Consider the following 21579-nt stretch of genomic DNA (forward strand, 5'->3'; position numbering starts at 1 on the left):
GATGACTTAAAACAAAGTTGCAATCGCAGGAAGCCTCTGGCTTCACGTGGAAGAGACAATGGTCTTTGTAAGACATGATTTTGTGGAACTTTTTAAGAATCGGGTGACATGTCACTTGTCACTCTCAGCCAATGGGACGTCGAGTATTTCTGAAAACTTTCCTTTGCTAGTTTAGTTAGCGTAGAAAGGTATAAAAAGTCATGCCCTTAGGGTTGGGCTGGCTGCTGCTTTCTGACTTTCCGATGAGGGTGAAGTGGTGCTGGACTTTGCGTGGAGCACGTAAGAATCCTCAAAGAACTTTACTTTAATTTCTGTCTATTTAGCTCAGTTAGGGAAATAGGTTTTAGAAATGCTAAACTTTATATAATTTCTTTAAATTGATTCAATTGCTTAATTTGTATTTTTCTTATTTCTTACTATCATGCTTGCTTTATTGCAAATAAATTTCATTTATAAAACTTACAACATATATACCATAATTTAGAAAATAAAATCTTACTTTTATCAAACAAGCTGGTCTTGGTTATTTAGAAGTATAGGTTACCATTAGCTAGATCACGTCGCCTATGGTGGTCGTTTAAATGGTTGAGTTTTATTCTAATGACAATATTCTTTTTGCAAATGTATAAAAATGTATATATTGTGTAGATAATGTGTATATAGATTTATTCTGACCACCTGATTCAGTAGGCCCAAAATATATCAGGTTCATAAATGGGTCCATATTTAGTATAGAATTTTGTTTATAGGTTATGAAGTTGGGTAGCGTAGTTTATGATATATTTTCTATAGCCCGCTGGATCAGTGTCTAAATATTTAAGTGGCTATGGAAAGATAGAAGGTGACGGTAAACTTGTCTGCTCTCAAAGCTTGGCAGGCACGGCCACACGTACTGCGAAGTGGTAGGGCGGGTGGAGGGGGTAACACAAACGACAACAAAAAAGAATTATAAATAAAGAAAAATGCACTTACCTGCCCTGACGGCCGCCGCCTTCCTCCCGATCCTGGCCGCCTGGACGTCCAGGAACTGCTGCACACTGCGCAGGATCCCAATCTCAGCACTGCTAACATGCTGGGAATATTATTCACAGCATGTGAGCAGCTCTGGGATTGGTCTGCGCACCTTGGTCTGGCACTCAAACATAGATTGGGAGCCTGTGTTGGTTTCTTCACCCAGCTGTACAACGCACCTAGGTGGAGAAAGGCCAAGTGTGCATGGCAGTTTGGCCGGCCTCAGAGGGCCGGCCGGCCAACCTGTCATGAGCACTTAGCATGACCCCCCTCCTCTCTGGTTCTGCAGCACCAGTGTAGGTGACCATGCCCCTCCTTCGGCTCGCAGTTCCAGCCTACAGGGGGAAAAATAATATGATAATTAAACATTTTTATTAACATTTTATTTTGTCTTTTGCCTCTTCTGGCTTTCAGCAGGGGGTGGTGGGGCGAAACTCTTCTGCCATAACGGAGCAGCTGCTCCTGAGTGGACTCCAAGGATCATAAATATGACCTCCTGTTAAAGCTATAGGAGCACAATAAGCTACAACAGGCCTTTGCCTGCAACTACCCAGTTGACCTGTGGCAACTGGACCTGGACTGGTCCCTGCTGTCTGGCCTCTGCCTGACACCCTGTGAGTTTCCAAGTGCCTCTGCTAGGGCTCTCTGAGGCTTTAGAAATGTACTCCTGAGGTGCATTTGGGCTTAAAGGAGTAAAGTCAGAATGTAAAATCCTTGACGAAGATGTACCTGCTTGGTGTATTCGGTACGCGCACCATCGCGGTCAGCATCAAGTTGCCCCTAGGTCCTGGTTTACTGCAACCATTGACTATCATTGGCACTTAGTGCATATTTTCGCTCTTTTTCCTTAACACTTTAAAAAATCATATCTCCTGTTCTCCTTATTGCCTTTTGTCATTTTGTTGATTACATTTTACTCTATTAGTTTTGGGATTTTTATTGTTTTGCACTTTGACTTTGTTATTGATTTGGTACTGCATGAAAACTTTCCACATTGCCTCTAAGTCAAGCTTGTCTGGTCTGTGCCATAGCTACTGGGGGTTGGGCACAGGTTTATTGAGTGACTTTGAGCCTTCACACTGACAAGGGCTGCGATTGTTCCTTTAGGTGGGCAGCCACCCACCATAAATAATAATACAATTTATTACAGCTACAATCAGAGCAACCAGATAAAGAGCATCTCTTCATTAGAGAATCATGTAATGAGAACACAATAGAATCAAAGCACTCCATGATCAAAGTGTAAAAGGATTGGCGACCAGAACAGCCTGAAGAGGAGATCAGAAAAGCTAAAGTTCAGAGCACCTAAGCATAAGAGCACTGCAACATCAGAGCGACTTAGGCCCCGAGAGATCCCCTTGGGGATGATTCGTGTGCCATATAAATATAAATAATAATAAAATAATAATAATAAATAATAATACATCACTATAGGCACTAAATATCAGAGCACTTGAGTAGCAAGAATTCTTAAGAGTGGATATATGAGCACTGTATTAGGAGGGAGGCTCTTGCTTTGGAGCATACCATAACTAAAGCATTTCAGAAGCAAAGATGCGGCCTAACGGCTAAAACAGTCGACCTCAGAGCTGGGGAACTGGGTTTGAGTCTTGGTAGAGACACTCAACATCCTGTGATTCTGGGCAAATCACGTAATCTCCCCGCGCCTAATAAAAATGAATGTGTCCGTCTGTAACGCAACTGGTGCTCATGTAAAGAGCTCTGATACCTTTGGATCTAGTTCACGCTATATAAAACTCATTAAAAAATAAATCAATAAAAAAGGCACTTGAAGATCTTAGGCTCAGCACTTCATGCTTGCAGAATTCAAATATCAGAGTACCCAAGCTTGCGAGATCTTGGCACCATAGGATCAGGCAGGGGCGGAGAGGATCATAATATCTTAGATTCAGGTCCAGGGAAGACATGGCTTGGCAGTTCGGGCTGGACTGTTCCCATGAGGCATAGGGTCAGACTGATTTGGATATGGCCATGTCTGAACTGGGGTGGCGGAGTGAGCTAAAAAACGGTGATGGATTAAACCCAGATCAGTTGACTGGGGGTGAGTGTTTGTATTGTCAACGCTCCGTCCATCATCACCTTTGGTTTTTCTTTGTTCGCCCTAAGTTGGCAGGGTATGCTCAGACGTGAGTCCCTTGCTCACTTTGCCACTGGAGTCAAGCAAGCCCGGCTGAAGACGGCTGTAATGCCAGAAACCGGTCCTGGGAAGCTTGATTCCGGTCCAGGGAAGACATGGCTTGGCAGTTCGGGCTGGACTGTTCCCATGAGGCACAGGGTCAGACTGATTTGCATATGGCCATGTGTGAACTGGGGTGGCGGAGTGAGCTAAAGAACGGTGATGGATTAAACCCAGATCAGTTGACTCGGGGTGAGTGTTTGTATTGTCAACGCTCCGTCCATCATCACCTTTGGTTTTTCTTTGTTCGCCCTAAGTTGGCAGGGTATGCTCAGACGTGAGTCCCTTGCTCACTTTGCCACTGGAGTCAAGCAAGCCCGGCTGAAGACGGCTGTAATGCCAGAAACCGGTCCTGGGAAGCTTGATTCCGATCCAGGGAAGACATGGCTTGGGAGTTCGGGCTGGACTGTTCCCATGAGGCACAGGGTCAGACTGATTTGCATATGGCCATGTCTGAACTGGGGTGGCGGAGTGAGCTAAAGAACGGTGATGGATTAAACCCAGATCAGTTGACTGGGGGTGAGTGTTTGTATTGTCAACGCTCCGTCCATCATCACCTTTGGGTTTTCTTTGTTCGCCCTAAGTTGGCAGGGTATGCTCAGACGTGAGTCCCTTGCTCACTTTGCCACTGGAGTCAAGCAAGCCTGGCTGAAGACGGCTGTAATGCCAGAAACCGGTCCTGGGAAGCTTGATTCCGGTCCAGGGAAGACATGGCTTGGCAGTTCAGGCTGGACTGTTCCCATGAGGCACAGGGTCAGACTGATTTGCATATGGCCATGTCTGAACTGGGGTGGCGGAGTGAGCTAAAGAACGGTGATGGATTAAACCCAGATCAGTTGACTGGGGGTGAGTGTTTGTATTGTCAACGCTCCGTCCATCATCACCTTTGGTTTTTCTTTGTTCGCCCTAAGTTGGCAGGGTATGCTCAGGCGTAAGTCCCTTGCTCACTTTGCCACTGGAGTCAAGCAAGCCCGGCTGAAGACGGCTGTAATGCCAGAAACCGGTCCTGGGAAGCTTGATTCCGGTCCAGGGAAGACATGGCTTGGTAGTTCGGGCTGGACTGTTCCCATGAGGCACAGGGTCAGACTGATTTGCATATGGCCATGTCTGAACTGGGGTGGCGGAGTGAGCTAAAGAACGGTGATGGATTAAACCCAGATCAGTTGACTGGGGGTGAGTGTTTGTATTGTCAACACTCCGTCCATCATCACCTTTGGTTTTTCTTTTTTCACAGCACCTAAAAATCAGAGCCACCGAGGACAGGTAGAGAGGGAAGGATGCATGTCTGTTTGCTGGTGGTGCAATACATTTATCACTGTAATAGCATGGTGATGCTATTGTTGACAAGTCAGAACTTGTATGCATTATAAAAAATTTAACTTCTTGCGCTTGTGCATTGTGTAGTATCCAATTAAAGTGTGTAATGTGTATTTTTAGTAGCCCACTAAGTTCTATGATTAAAATATAGACCGTATTGGAATGAAAGGTGATTTAGAAATCATTTGGAGAGCATTCCCACAACAATATTCTTCCTGCTTTTTGTGCTTGCTTGATGTTTTTTCTGCCATCCAATGTCATTTGAGCCTTGCAGCCCATGGACCTCTGATGTTCTTGGAGCAGAGCATGCCCTCAGAATATTTTCAGAGCATTCACTGAAAACATCCTTTGTTATGGAAAGCATTTTATGTTCCTGGGATATACTCCAAGTAATGATGTAACCTAACCAAGTATATTGGTTGAAGTCAAGACACCAGAAAAGAAGAAAGCTTAGGTTGTTTCATTAGACTGACTTAGTGTATGCCATCTAAAGGACAGGCAATGAGAAGCAGAAACATTATAAGCTTTGCACAGACAGTGGCAAAGGGTATGACCAGACATGGGTCCCTTGCTCGCTGCACCCCTTGAATCAAGATAGCCTGGCTGATGAGGGGTGTTACCCCAAAACCCTCCTGGATGCTTGTTCCCGGTCCAGGAAGGACCTGGCATGGCAGTTCGGGCTGCATTGTTCCCATGAGAAGCAGGGTCAAGACTGATTTGCATATCGCTGAATCCAAACTGGGGTGGCACAGTGAACAAAAGAAAAATGGATTCAACCCAGATCTCTTGACAGGGGATGAGAGGTTGAAAAGTTTCAGCACTCAACTCAATCCATCATCTTGTTGAATTTGCAAAAATTCTTATAAGGCATGGATTATATATATATATATATATATATATATATATATATATATATATATATATATAATTTTTTTTTTCACCAATCGCCACCAGCATTTCAGGACGCACTCACAGCTGATTTTAACCATCCGGTTTTATTCAATACGGCAACCAACAGCTTCATTCCGGTTTTGGGTTTAAGATGCCGACGCGTTTCAAGGCAAAAAGCCTCTTCCTCTTGGGCAGTTTCAGGTGAGTTCACAGAAGGCTCTGCATGCCGATTATATCCCCGCCTGATGGGCGTTGCTCAGTGCTTCATTATTATTCAGAGGCATGCTGGGAAAGGTAGTCCTTCCTTACGAGTTAATTATTTCCTTTGTAGGTTCTGTGACCCTCAGTTTGCAACAAAGTTATTTCCCTCTAGTAGGGGTCCAGAATTAGCGCTGGTTAAACTATGCCAAATCAGCTGTGCTGCATACTCGGCGTTGAACAGTTCTCGCCGCAGCCTCTCCAGTCTCACAAGATGTTGCTGTCCTGCACGGAAGGGCCTCCGTGTGTTAATTTTTTCCACCAATCGCCACCAGCATTTCAGGACGCACTCACAGCTGATTTTAAGATCCGGTTTTATTCAATACGGCAACCAACAGCTTCATTCCGGTTTTGGGTTTAAGATGCCGACGCGTTTCAAGGCAAAAAGCCTCTTCTTCTTGGGCAGTTTCAGTTTGAGGCTGCGGCGAGAACTGTTCAACGCCGTGTATGCAGCACAGCTGATTTGGCATAGTTTAACCAGCGCTAATTCTGGACCCCTACTAGAGGGAAATAACTTTGTTGCAAACTGAGGGTCACAGAACCTAAAAGGAAATAATTAACTCGTAAGGAAGGACTACCTTTCCCAGCATGCCTCTGAATAATAATGAAGCACTGAGCAACGCCCATCAGGCGGGGATATAATCGGCATGCAGAGCCTTCTGTGAACTCACCTGACTGGGTAGGAGTGTTCTGCTTAATTCAGATACTCTGTCCATCACCACCCCCTTTATGAATCGTTTTGGCCACCACAAGTGTGGAAGGCTATGCTCAGATGTGAGTCCCTTGCTCACTGCACCATCAGGATTCAAGCAAGCCGGGCCGAAGACGGCTGTAATGCCAGAAACCGGTCCCCGGAAGCTTGTTTCCTTTCCAGTAAAGAATTGGCTTGGTAGTTTGGTCTGCCCTGTTCCCATGATGCACTGGGCCAGGGTCAGACTAATTTGCATGTAGCCAGGTTCTGAGCTGGGATGGTGCAGTGAGCTAAAAAATGGTGATGGATCAAGCCCTGATCTTTTGACTGGGTAGGAGTGTTCTGCTTAATTCAGATACTCTGTCCATCACCACCCCCTTTATGAATCGTTTTGGCCACCACAAGTGTGGAAGGGTATGCTCAGATGTGAGTCCCTTGCTCACTGCACCATCAGGATTCAAGCAAGCCGGGCCAAAGACGGCTGTAATGCCAGAAACCGGTCCCCGGAAGCTTGTTTCCTTTCCAGTAAAGAATTGGCTTGGTAGTTTGGTCTGCCCTGTTCCCATGATGCACTGGGCCAGGGTCAGACTAATTTGCATGTAGCCAGGTTCTGAGCTGGGATGGTGCAGTGAGCTAAAAAATGGTGATGGATCAAGCCCTGATCTTTTGACTGGGTAGGAGTGTTCTGCTTAATTCAGATACTCTGTCCATCACCACCCCCTTTATGAATCTGAATAATAATGAAGCACTGAGCAACGCCCATCAGGCGGGGATATAATCGGCATGCAGAGCCTTCTGTGAACTCACCTGAAACTGCCCAAGAAGAAGAGGCTTTTTGCCTTGAAACGCGTCGGCATCTTAAACCCAAAACCGGAATGAAGCTGTTGGTTTCCGTATTGAATAAAACCGATGGTTAAAATCAGCTGTGAGTGCGTCCTGAAATCCTGGTGGCGATTGGTGGAAAAAAAAAAAAAAAAATATATATATATATTTATTTATATCGTGCACACCGCCGTCTCACCCAGCTCCGGAATAACAACCAGCCAAGGTAAGGACCACTCGGACACGGACCAATAGAGTTCCTTTTTTCCTTTTTATTTAGTGCAGAAAATGTCCTGAAATCCTGGTGGCGATTGGTGGAAAAAAAAAAAAAATATATATATATATATATATATATATATATATTTATTTATATATATATATATATATATATATATATAGTATTGATACTTTTATTGCATGAAATGTAATGGTATAAAAACCCACATACCACAGAGAATTGAAATATGGGATATATTACATGGTTGCATGGCTTATAGTTTTTGAGTGAATTTCAAAGGTTTTTTAAAAGCTAATTCCTGACTATATAACGCCTGAAACCTATGGGTTTTTCAGTGAATTTCAAAGGTTTTTTAAATGCTAATTCCTAACTATATAAGGCCTGAAACCTATGGTTTTTTCAGTGAATTTGCAAGGTTTTTTAAATGCTAATTCCTAACTATATAAGGCCTGAAACCTATGGTTTTTTCAGTGAATTTGCAATGTTTTTTAAATGCTAATTCCTAACTATATAAGGCCTGAAACCTATGGTTTTTTCATTGAATTTCGAAGGTTTTTTAAATAACAATTTTTAAATCTATTAATTGTTATTTTTTTTATACAGATTTACTACATTTTTGCAGGCAGGTGTTCAGAGGGCACGCCCCCTTTTTACAACGTTCTGCAGCGCAACCCCTGGCGCATTTGCAGAGGAGCAAGTAATTCCCCTTGCATACTGGGGGTCCCTGGGGGGCAACTAGCCCACCAGGAGCCTCCAGTATAAGCCAGGGAGCTGCATAACAGAGAGGTGTAATGAGGCCACACCCTTTTTTACACCTCTCTGCAACGCAGCCCCCGGGAGTGTTTGCAGAGGGGGAACTAATTCCCCTTGCATACCGCGGGTCCCTGGGGGCCAACTAGCCCACCTGGAACCTACAGTATGCGCCAGGGGGCTGCATTGCAGAGAGGTGTAATGAGGCCACACCCTTTTTTACACCTCTCTGCAGCGCAACCCCTGGCGTGTTTGCAGAATAGGAACTAACTCCCCTTGCATACTGGGGGTCCCTGGGGGCCAAGTAGCCCACCAGGAGCCTCCAGTATGAGCCAAGGGGCTGTGTTGCTTTGCCCCCGGGGCGGCGGTCCACGGGGCAGTGTTGGGGGATTGTGGACCCCCCACACTTCTTTATCACTATGCCGCCGAGATTTGGTCCCCCGGGGGGTAATTTTTAAAAAACAGACCAGGTTTTTTTAAAAAGAAATGTGGGCCTTTTTGGTCCTTGTGGGACCACCTGGGCAGGCCTAGGGGGTCAGGGTGTATCTACCCTGCCCCCTTTTTGTGTTCTTCACGTTTGTTTTTCTGCTTTCTTGTGCCTCGGTCTATCTACACGCACACATATACACATATATATATATATATATGCATATATATGCACTTATATATATTTATGTGTATATATATATATATACATACATATATAAACATATATAATCTGCATATTTATATAAATACAAATATAAATGCATGCATACATATGCATATATGCATACATATGCATGTTATTTACATGAAAGTTTGAAAAACACTATTAAAAGCAAAGCTAAAAAGCCACCTCATTACAAACAGAATGGCTTTAACTTAAACGAGGGCGAGATCTATTGCATTTTCAATGCTTGTTCACTTTGGTTCCATCAAGAAGGCATTCAGATGTGTCACACATTTGCCATAAATTCTGAATGTTAGCACTCCAGTTGCTCATTATATCACTGTAGTAAATCTACTGCTCACCAGGGAAGTCTGCAGCTGGTATTCAAAGTGCATGTTTCAGTCTGCATGTCAGAATTCTTTTAATGAAATAGAAGAGGATTTGAGAAGTCACTCAAAATGTGCCCTAATTTTTCTTTCTGCAGCACTAATCATACTTTCTATGGCAAAATGAACCCCCTCATTTTGTTCCTTTTTAAATTAAATGTTTTAAGAGTTACCACTTCATTCCAATCAAGATGGCTTCTGGTGTGCCATACTTTTGTCATAAGTAAAACTGTTAGCGCTCTAGTTGTTCTTTAGAACACTCTGGGACATTCTGTCATTGGGCTATACTTGGGCTACATCTGGGTGATATGTGGGCTACATTTGGGCTCTTTTGTCTCTGGTGGCCATCTTGGGAGACTGCAAGTCAGAATGTTTTAATGAAATAGAATAGGATGTGAGAAGTCACTCAAAATGTGCCCTAATTTTTCTTTCAGCAGCACTAATCATACTTTCTATGGCAAAATGAACCTCCTCATTTTGTTCCTTTTTAAATTAAATGTTTTAAGAGTTACCACTTCATTCCAATCAAGATGGCTTCTGGTGTACCATACTTTTGTCATAAGTAAAACTGTTAGCACTCTAGTTGTTCTTTAGAACACTCTGGGACATTCTGTCATTGGGCTATACTTGGGCTACATCTGGGTGATAGTTGGGCTACATTTGGGCTCTTTTGTCTCTGGTGGCTATCTTGGGAGACTTCATGTCAGAATTGTTTAATGATATAGAAGAGTATTTGAGAAGTCACTCAAAATGTGCCCTAATTTTTCTTTCTGAAGCACTAATCATACTTTCTATGGCAAAATGAACCTCCTCATTTTGTTCCTTTTTAAATTAAATGTTTTCAGACTTACCACTTCATTCCAATCGAGATGGCTTCTGGTGTGCCATACTTTTGTCATAAGTAAGACTGTTAGCGCTCTAGTTGTTCTTTTGAACACTCTGGGAAGCTGCAGTAGAACACAAAGGAATCAACGGACAGTCTCTGTCCTTGTTGTATGTACATGTTTTACTGAGAATGTCAGACTTCATTCTCACATGACTGAGAAAGATAATGTGAATTTACAGAAAATATGCTTTCAGTTTAGTTTATAGATCCCCTTCCTAACCACTGTGGGAAAAGCATGAGATAATAGTTTTCTTTCAAACATGATTCATGATATCCCAGCAGAAGGCTTTTTCACATGGTAAAATCACCTTAGAACACACCACAATTCCTAAAATGAGTATGGTACCATCAACAAATGATTTATAATTTAACTAAAGTCCTAAAACCCTCTATTAACTACAATGCTTTTTAATGAGGTGCTATCATGCATATTGGTCCCAAGATGGCTGCCAACACTTCTTGGATGAAGAATTTGAATTTTGAAAACAATTTTTTTTTGCCTTGGGGGTCCTTGTGTGACCCCCTGAGCAGGTCTAGGGGGTCAGGTTGCTTCTACCCTGCCCCCTTTTTGAGTTTGTTTTTCTGCTTTCCTGTGCCTCAGTCTACTGAGGCACAAGATGGCTGCAAACACTTTCTGGTTTGGAGTGTTGACAGACATTGGCAGCCAATCAGAATGCAGCTCATGCTCGGAAAGGTAAGCTTACAGTAAGCTTACACGTAAGCTGCTATAGATATATATATTTTTTCTCTTTTGATTTTCTCAGGAACTACTGGAGGGATTTTCACCAAATATAGCAAAGGCACATCTGCGTACCAGTCCCTACAATTTTGCAAAGCTTGGCGTAATTCCGTTCAGCGGTTCGGACTGTAGAATTGTCAGACCGTCCTATGGAAATTAACATGGGGATAACACGTTTTGGGACCCCCCTTTTTTCTCAGCCCCACTTCACGAATCCCCCCGAAACTTTCAGTGAAGGAGCGCAGCAGAGCTGGCCAAAATTGTGGAAAATTACACACAAATTCCTCAACCGGCGCCAGAGTTATTCCCAATAGAATGTTGCGGATTTCCTATGGTAGCCAATCCTAACTATATATACCTACTGGCAACCGCCAGTAGGTAATATATATATATATATATATATATATAGGAATCCACAATCCTGAAGTGCCGAACACACACAGCAACGGACACATATATGTATATATATATATATATCTGTAGCCACTCTGCAATTATAGTTAGGATTTGCAGAGGTAGGAATTCATCAGATTTTTGCTTGCTAATAACTGTCCCCATTACATGGATCTCCACGAAACTTAGCAGACCTATTCTTTTTTCTACATTGGCTGCTGATACAAAGTTTTGTGATAATTAGTTAAGACGGTGCGAAGAAAAAAGAGGTATCCCAAAACAGGTTTTTCCACCAATGCATTTCCATAGACTTTTTAGACAGAGGTAACAACAAAATGGCTGAACAGATGTACACAAAATTTGGCAAGAATATAGATTATGGGGTTGAAAGGGTCTTTTTTTGTTGTGTGACCTGAATTAGTTCACTTGTTTTTCAGTAATAAGGCACAATAACTTAGTGATATATTGCGCCGTGGTATACCGCGGTACCTTCGCAGTATACCACGGTACATGGCAATGATGCCACACAGTATTTTTGGTCCCTCTAACCCCTTGAAAAATAAAAAGGCAGAAATATTGTTTTGACCACACTTTGTGTTTGTACTGTACTTTAATGGGAAATCTACATAATTACTCTTTTTGGAATGTATAGGAATAAAAAGACGAGGCAGTTTCAGGGGACTGGAAGTTTTTTTAAACCTGCTTGTCTAAACGGCAAAAAAATTCAGAAATCTACTCACCCTTTAAAGAAATCCACTAGTCCTACTTACTACCTAATTCTTACATGAACCAAAACAGGCAAGTTCAAAGCTTTTTATAGTAGCAAAAATATGTCCGTTCGGACAGATTGAGGTAATCTTGGGTGTGAAATGGTGCAATTTATTTTTCAAGTTCGCTCATTTTAACCCCTATACCCTGATACAAAGCTTCAACTGGCAGTCAACTAGTGGAATGGAGTTATGTTTTTAGAATTGGAATTTTGGATACAAAGGTAACACAGATCTGTGCAGAATCTGAATTAACCCACTTTCATAAAGGAGGATGCCCAGAACCCGGGACAAACAAATTACAAATAATCTCTGTATATGGAGCATTAAACCCCGCCTTTAAAAATCGCACTAGATTTGAAATGGGTGCCTTTTAGGAAAACACGTGGATTCCTCCCATAGGTGCATTTACTCCGTTTTGTGACTCGGATTAAAACTCAAACCGTAACTCTGAAGTTGGTTCAAGTATTGGTGCCACTCAACAGCAAATTACATTTATAACTCTTGAAAGTTCACAATCACGAGGCGACTAAATCACATTTCTACATACACTTTTTGCAATTTATAAATAATGTTCCTTCTTTTCCATTTCCTGTTCATCCTCTCGAGCTCTGGCTCCCTCCCTTACATGCTCATTTCTTTCATATTTTTGCTGATATCTGCTGCCTAGTTTATCTACCTTTTCATTTGTATTTCAGTTTTTCCCTACTCTGGTCTCTTCTTGCTTTTCTGGCTCTCTCAGCTTATTCTTTCCTTCCTGTTGAAGTGAGCAGAATGTCTTGAGGAGCTGCTCCTTTTGAGCTACTGATCCAAAATATCTCTCCAGAGAGGAGAGTCCCAGAAGAGCGTCTGACAACCCATGGAACATCTGCTAAGACAGGCACTCTGCAAAGAGGTATGCCCAGAAAACACTGCAGACACGCCTCATACAGACACACACACATTGAATTCATTTTGATCACTCCCTATCTCCTGTTATGCTTCTCTGATCCTACCTCACCACCACACAAGAACTTTATTTTTTGCAACAATACCCACTTACACAACACCTTTCCAATTAGATTAATTATCTTCTTTTCTCAAAAACAACAGATAGCTTCACTGACTGCACGCCAGAACACCAAAGTCAAATCCATCAATCAATCAGTTGGTATTTGTATAGCGCTGCTTATCACCCCTGGGGGTGTCCAGGCGCTCTGTATAGTTGGCAAAGTGCAGCTCTACCCAAGCAACACATCAACATACGTCTTGGAGGCATTCAGATAATCTTTACCTAAATCTACTACACACATTGCATCAATAACTTTTACGAGACTAGATGCGGCCTAGAAAACAATCTCCGTAGGTCGGGCCAATGGACAACTGACCACCCAGCTCAATGAAAAACAGCAAAGTGCTTCAGCACACCACAGACTCTGATCACTAAGAAGGCCTTTCAGCTCATGTTAGTTTCACGGTAAGTAACAATAATTTTTACTGTACAAGACCTTTAAGAAATCAATACTAATCATCACTACAAAACACAACCAACCAATTAACAACTGATTGATGGAAATCTCCCAATGTAGAAAAGGCACACATATCATCATCATCATAATAAACTTTATTCGGTTTTAAATAAAACCATAAAAGTTGCACAACAGTAATTCAATTTTAAACAATCCATGCTTGATCAATAGAAGAGAGCCATATTTACAGTAGAGAATAATAAATAGTTAAAAAAGGCCAGAAGAAAAAAACATATATTATTGATCCATATTGTTCCTGTAATAAACACAAGCTTTTAAAACCCCCAGTATAAAAGGTAAACAGTCTTCTTTCAATAATTGCAAATACATCATTGCGGGCTGGGCCTGGTTAAAATTCAATCTTTTTAAAATTGGGACCAGGAATTGTTTTCGAGGGAAAGCATAAAAGTTACATAAAAACATAAAATGCAGCATATCCTGCGGAGACTGATTGTCGCAAGCCGCAGGACGCTGCCACCATGCCTCCAGTAAAACATTTGGGTCTGGCAAGTAGGAGGTGAAAAAGGTTCAACCGAAACCTTGTTAGCAGAAATTTATCATGCGTAGACAGAGACCCCATAAGGTACTGCTCTGTCCTAGGGGTTGTTTTAAGCATAATGTGTGTTCGCACACTAGATTTCTCAACCTCCTTGGCTTCCCTCTCCATATTCCTTTCTAATAAATAGGTTGCCTTAATTGCTTCCACATCCTTCTTTACAATTAGGGCTCCCAGTTTTCCGTTTTTACGGATTTTTACATATAATTACAGACGGAAAACAAGTTTTCCTTTATCTGTATTTATACATAAAAACGGGAAAATACTAGTGGGCTAAGAGGTGTTAGCCCGGGCTGAGACAGCTTTCGGGCACACACAGAGCTGCCAGCCGCACCCGAGTATTTCACAGGTCTTTAAAAGTCCATTTACTTGTTGATGAGTCCTTGTTGTTCTTTCACCCCTTCTAAGAGGCCCTGCCAGAGTCAGATTAGGAGCCTCTATTTACACCATTGTTGCGAGACTGAACAAGCGCAGCTCGCTCTGGGAAGTGTCTTGGAGGGAGGGCGTTAAACCCTGGGGCACCATGAACACCCTGATGGTTGCCGCGTGGAAAGCCTGAGACCACTGCGGTGGAGGATAAAGACTGCGTGATGTAATGGATTGTAATAATGTGTTAAAAAATATTTTCTATTTAGTTACCATTTCCTTACATTCTCCCTGTGTCCCCTTAGAGTTTTTTCTGATCTCTCTCCTCTGGGGCTGCACGACTCAGTCAGTTAAAATGCTCTAGTCTGCACTTCACTCCCGTGGCTGGCAGCAGAGGTGTGATTAAAAGGGTGGGCAGCAGAGGTGTAATTTTTAACATCCTTCTCTGATCTCAGCAAGCCGAGGGACCACATAGGGAGGGGGCTGGGGGAGAGTGGGGCCGAGGAGGGGGGCTCTCTCTTGAATGAGAGCCGTCTCCTCCTACACGCTGTTAAGAAATGCAGGCAGAGAAAAGCAACTGTCGCTCTGGACAGTAGACCTCACCACGAGGAGTCAGAGACAACACGCTCACACCTGGCATGTGACCTGCTTAGCAACCCGTGGCAGTCTGGAAACAAGATCACACCTGGCGTGCCCAATTTAATGCAGCTACGATTGGCAGAAGGTAGGAAGATTGCAACGGGGCAAGCCACCTTCAAGGTGGCCACACATTTTATCCGGGGGAACAAGGTAAACCCTGTTGATGTAACCTCCAACCAGGCTACACATGGCAGTCAGACAACACAATCACACATGGCATGTGCCATACTAAGCAGCACCTGGTCCTCAGGCAATAAGACCAACTTCCAGCTGGGGCAGCAGATAGCATAACATACAGGCATCTGCACTGTAATAGATGCTTTGTTGTTAAATTCAATGGCTTGAATCGACCTCACACAGATGAAAGGCTGAGTGGACCAGCCAGGATAGGAAGCCGTAATAGCAGTGTAAACATAGATTTTGCACAGCTGGCGCTTAACCGTATGAGCTATTTCAGCAGCAAGAAAGTCAGGGAATCAGAGGGTATTTTAAGAATGTATTATCCTTGGCTGCAGATATCTGCAAGGCAGCCGAAGAATGCAGCCATTTTTCACCACGACGTTCTCAATCCCCAGAACGGGCTGGGTAGGATAGAAAGTGAACAAGATCACACCTGGCTGGGTCCTACGGACTGCATCTGTCATCCACAGTTCAAAACCACACAGGCCAGACTACGATTCTGTCACTTCACTTGCAGTCCAGCTATTTACTGCAACATATAGCGTCGAAGGAAAACAAGCACTGGCAAAGTCAATAGGTCTGACTCTGACAAACTGGTGCATTAGATTTGTTTTTATTTTGTAATACAAATATATGCCACAAAACTAAAAAAAACTAAAAACTTGCTAACACCGAAGGATGATCATATGCTTGTTACTAGATTGGTGATTCTCAATTCTCTCCCTGTGTAGTTAGAGTGCAGTGTCACTTTAAAAAAATGTGGAAAAATACTAGCTGTACCATCACATTTTGCATGTGGCAAAAATAAATGTGGATAAATACAGAAAAAATGCCCCAAAAATAAATATGGATAAATACAGACGGAAATGGCAAAAAAATAAATACCATAAAACCGGGAGCCCTATTTACAATGGAGTCAGGATTAATAAATAAATCCACCCGATCCAGCCTTTCTAGACTTCTCTTCACATAATTCAGCCACGGGATACGTGCTGAATTATCAAGAGCCATACAATCTCTTAAGATCAAATGGGTGAGAGGGATATCTGTATTCAGCCAACTTTTTAACCAGCAGGTAAGTGGACGCAAAGATAGTTTATCATTTAAATAAGAGACCCCTAATTCCTCATGAGCCACCATATTAGAAGTGCCCCGGGGAACACATAATAAGAGCTTCAGAAAATCATTTTCCGATATTTGAAGGGTCTGTCCAGCATTATAGCCCCATAGTTCGCTGCCATACGAGGCCATGGACAGACTTTTTGCCTTATACACTTGCAACATAGCCCTTGTAGGCTTCTTCCCTATCTTAGAAGCGAAATTAAAGATTGCCGAGTTCGCCCTCACCATGTTCCCTTTTGTTTTCTGCAATAGTGGGCCCCAATTCATCTTATCGTCAAAAAGGACCCCTAGATATGAGAACACATTGGTACACATATAAAAGCACTACAATACCACAGGGGCGGCCCCTTTGCTATGGCGGAGGAGCATCGCCCCCCCCCCTCCTCACCAGCTGCCTCAAAATGGCAGGAATGGAAAAATAAAACGATAAAAAAGACTTTTTATTATCGTTTTATTTTTCCTTTCCTGACGATTCTTTGAGGGCGGGCCAGGGGGGAATACAGGCACTGAGGGGGAGTGGTGGGCCCTGCATTCAGTGAGCAAGACGGTTTTCCCAGCCAAACCTTCATGCGCACTGAAGCTGCCTCTAACCCGAGCTGCATTGCCGGTTTGGAGAAAGCAGAAACAGGCTTCCAGTCTCGCTGGGAGCGTAAATTGACAGCACTCAGGCCAATACTGACTGACACCAGCAGCAAGCGCGCAATACCCATTGGGCTCACGGGGCTCCACCCCCCCCCCGTCGTGTGTGTTAGCCCGGGCTAAGACAGCTTCGGTGGCTGGCAAGCATCAAATTGCAGCCGCACCCGAGTACTTAACAGGTCTTTAAAAGACCATTTATTTTTAAATGAGGCTTTTGTTGTGTTTTCACCCCTTCTTTCAGTCACTCTGTCTATGGTTGAAAGAATTAGCCCCCCCCGAAATATTTGTCAGCCCCTCCCCCCCCCGAAATTTGGCTCTAGGTGCCCGCCTGGGTGGGTAGAGGCTGGGGAGTGAGATGAAGGGAGACCTCGTGGAGAGTCAAGAGATGGGTAGAGGCTGGGGAGTCAGAGGAAGGAGCTGTGAGTTTAGGGAGAAAGAGTTGTGGCATGTTTGGACTCCTGGGACTACGAGAGGCTGTAGTGTCAAGCAAAGGTCGAGTTGCTACGATGGCGAGGTGGTCATGGGGGTGACTGGGGTTGAATATTAGCTTTGGGGGAGGAGAGAAAGGTAGTGAAGTCAGAAGATGTCATCAGTTTGAGGAGTGGGAAAATAAATGGAGGCTGTGGTGCAGGGGCAGAATAATTGGAGGCTGGAGTAGAGGGCCAGTGGATTGGGGACCGGCAGGGGCAAGGCGAGGCACAGGCTGGCTGTCCCTTAATGCTAGACTGATAGCCTGCGTGGGTCAGTTCTAACTGACTGCATTGTCCACTGTTGGTTGTTGTCATTGGGTCTGGTGGTAAATGAAGGAGGAGCACAGAAGAGGAACCGGGTTCAAGCCCCCCCACATGCAAGTACCAGCACATGGAGTGGGCATGCCCATTCCCATTGTGTGTTGCATAGCATAGCAGAAGGCTGATGTTCTCAAACCTTTTCCTGCCAACCTCTGCCTCTCCACCACATCTATCTACCCTTCTGCTGATGCCCCAGCCTCTCGGTACGGGGTGCGTTCCTCCGCCTGCACAGCCCTGATCGGGTCTGTGTGCAACTCCCTCGCGTCCTACTTCCACAACAAGATCGCGGACATACACAACAGCTTCAGCAACCAACCAACGGAAGCCACAACCGCAACAACGCCACCCACCACCACCCTCCGCACCTGGACTCCGATCAGCACCGAAGACACCATCCGCACAATGAACTCCATCCACTCCGGATCTTCGACCGACCCCTGCCCTCACCACGTCTTCAACAAGGCCGACGCTGTCATCGCACCCCACCTGCGGGACATCATCAACTCCTCCTTCAACACCGCCACCTTCCCGGAGAGCTGGAAGCACGCCGAACTCAGCGCCCTTCTCAAGAAACCCACAGCAGACCCCACCGACCTCAAGAACTACCGTCCCATCTCGCTCCTCCCGTTCCCGGCCAAAGTCATCGAGAAGACCGTCAACAAACAACTGGCCGCCTTCCTCGAGACGAATGGATCCCTCGACCCCTCACAGTCTGGCTTCCGAGCGAACCACAGCACCGAGACCGCCCTCATCGCCGCCACCGATGACCTTCGAACTCTGATGGACAACGGGGAAACAGCGGCCCTCATCCTCCTGGACCTCTCCGCGGCTTTCGACACTGTCTGCCACCGCACCCTAGTACAGCGCCTCGGCAACATCGGAATCCAGGACAAGGCACTGGAATGGATCACCTCCTTCCTCGACGGAAGAACACAGAGAGTCCGTCTACCACCGTACAAGTCAGAGGCCACCGAAGTCATCTGCGGCGTACCCCAGGGATCCTCGCTGAGCCCAACCCTCTTCAACGTCTACATGAGCCCCCTCGCGACCATCGCACGCCAACACAACCTGAACATCATCTCCTACGCCGATGACACCCAGCTGATCCTCTCCCTGACCAACGACCCCGACGCCGCCAGAGCCAACCTGCACGAAGGGATGAGAGAGGTAGCCGAATGGATGACGACCAGCCGCCTGAAACTGAACTCAGACAAGACGGAGGTCCTCATCCTGGGCTCCTCGCCCTCCGCCTGGGACGACTCCTGGTGGCCCCCCGCCCTGGGCACCGCACCCAAACCGACGGACCACGCACGCAACCTGGGCTTCATCCTGGACTCCTCCCTCTCCATGACCAGACAAGTCAACGCCGTCTCCTCGTCATGCTTCAACATCCTGCGCATGCTACGGAAGATCTTCCGGTGGATCCCCACCGAGACCAGGAAGACTGTCACCCAGGCCCTCGTCACTAGCCGACTGGACTACGGCAACGCCCTCTATGCCGGAACCACCGCCAAGCTCCAGAAGAGACTCCAGCGGATCCAGAACGCCTCAGCCAGACTCATCCTCGACATCCCACGAAACAGCCACATCTCCGGACACCTGAGAGACCTGCACTGGCTCCCGGTCAACAAGAGAATCACCTTCCGCCTCCTCACCCACGCGCACAAAGCCCTACACGACCAAGGCCCGAGCTACCTCAACAACAGGATCAACTTCTACACTCCCACGCGCCTCCTCAGATCAACCAGCCACGCCCTCGCCGCCGTCCCCCGCATCCGAAGAGCGACAACAGGAGGAAGGTCCTTCTCCCACCTGGCTGCCAAGACCTGGAACTCACTCCCGTCCGACCTGCGCCTGACCCAAGACCACCTCTCCTTCAGGAAGAAGCTCAAGACCTGGCTGTTCGAGCAGTAACGGCACCCCCCCCCTCCCAGCGCCTTGAGACCCTACGGGTGAGTAGTGCGCTATATAAATGACTTGATTGATTGATTGATTGATTGTGTCAGGCAGCAAATTGGCAAGGTGGGTGAATTGGGAAGAGGATCTGATTTTCTACTTTTTTTTTTTTTGTCCTCATTTACTACCCAGGTCAAGCCGTTAAAGTCTACGTGTTTTTTCTTTGCACCGTCTTAACTAATCATCACAAAACTTTGTGTTGGCTGCCAATGTAGAAAAAAGAATAGGTCTGCTAAATTTTGTGGAGATTCATTAAACTGTGACAGTTATTAGCATGCAAAAATCTGACGAATTCCTACCTCTGGGAATCCTAACTATAACTGCAGAGTGGCTACAGTCACTGTGTTTTATATATAAATATAATTCACCAGTAGCTAGTAATCGCAACCTGTTGAAGTTTTTTGTGATCGACAAAATACCCCCCATGAAAAGAGGTGGGGATAGAATACGCAGGTTGCGACAGCTATAAAGCAAATACATCCTTGATTTAGACACCCGTATCCCGGGTGGACTTAATTCTGAGGAGGAATTGAAATGGCATTTGGGAGAGTAAACCATTGGGGATATAAAGATCCTCAATATGTAGGAGTGTACAGTTGTTCTCGCAGTCTCCTGTTTATGTTCATGTTTTTAACTTCACAATATTTGTTTATCACGTTATTATCTGTTTGATGTTTATGTCATGCACTTTTTTAGATTCGAATCAGTAGGCTATATAAGTTCTACCGTATATCCAGGCTAAATGGTTTATGTCTTTTACATACAGGTAATATCTGTTGAAGAAGAAGGAATATGCAAGATAAGTCATACTCCCACTTGGGATTAAGAAGGGCAATACATAAGGACATGATTTTTGGTTGAAATATACAAGACAAGTTATATTCCCACTTGGGATGAATGGAATATACAAGGACATTATTAATGTTCTCTACTCAGAATTATTCCACTGGGATATTTTGGATTATAATGAGTTCTTGTTGATTACAAAAAGGATGTCTTGTATTATATTTCTTTGAATATTGCGTTAAATGGAAATTCTAGTATAACTGTGACAGCATATTCACAACCTGTTATATTTGGTAACATTGGTATTCGCGGAAAGGACACTGTTCCAATATGGCCGTGCTATTTTTGACTCTTTTCTTAGTCCTTTGTTTATGTTTACACAAGGAAGTGATATGTGAAACTTTATTTAACTATAGTTTGAGGAACACAAGTCACCCGTGATCAAGCCGAGTATTCGGTGAAACGCGTTGGGCTGGTTCCATGCACTGTTTTGTCATGCTGGAAATAAATTGAAATATATGAAACACGAACTTCTGGTCTAATGGAATGGTGATTCACGCTGGATGAGAGTGCATCGCGCTACTTCTGGAGCGTTTGGTAAAACGATATATATATATAAAAATGGATTGAGATTTCCATGTGATTTTATATGTATTTATACGGAGATTCAGACATTTGAGATATAAATCTGTCTTTCATGTTTATGGTCACATGATGCAGGGAGGGGTGGCTATACTTGGGAGAATTGGGCACTATAAAAACAGAAAATGTACAAACAAAATGTTGCATGTGAACAAGGGCTCAGGGAGCCCGAAACGCGTAATGCACTCTCTCACGGTGATGAGCAAATAAAAAAGAAGAATTCAGCATTTGGTCCTGTGGTCTGTCTCCTGCGCTTTCAAAGGAGTTTTCTGTGATAAATATGGAGGTCGGCTTGCTTTCGTGCACAGACCCCTTTCCCTGAAGAGGTGTCTGCTTTCAAGCCGAGAAATTCGAAGTATTCAAGTTGGATATTTGCAGACGCTCCCTCAGCAGCCA

This window comes from Lissotriton helveticus, chromosome 4_1 (assembly GCF_964261635.1).
Source record: "Lissotriton helveticus chromosome 4_1, aLisHel1.1, whole genome shotgun sequence".
NCBI lineage: Eukaryota > Metazoa > Chordata > Amphibia > Caudata > Salamandridae > Lissotriton > Lissotriton helveticus.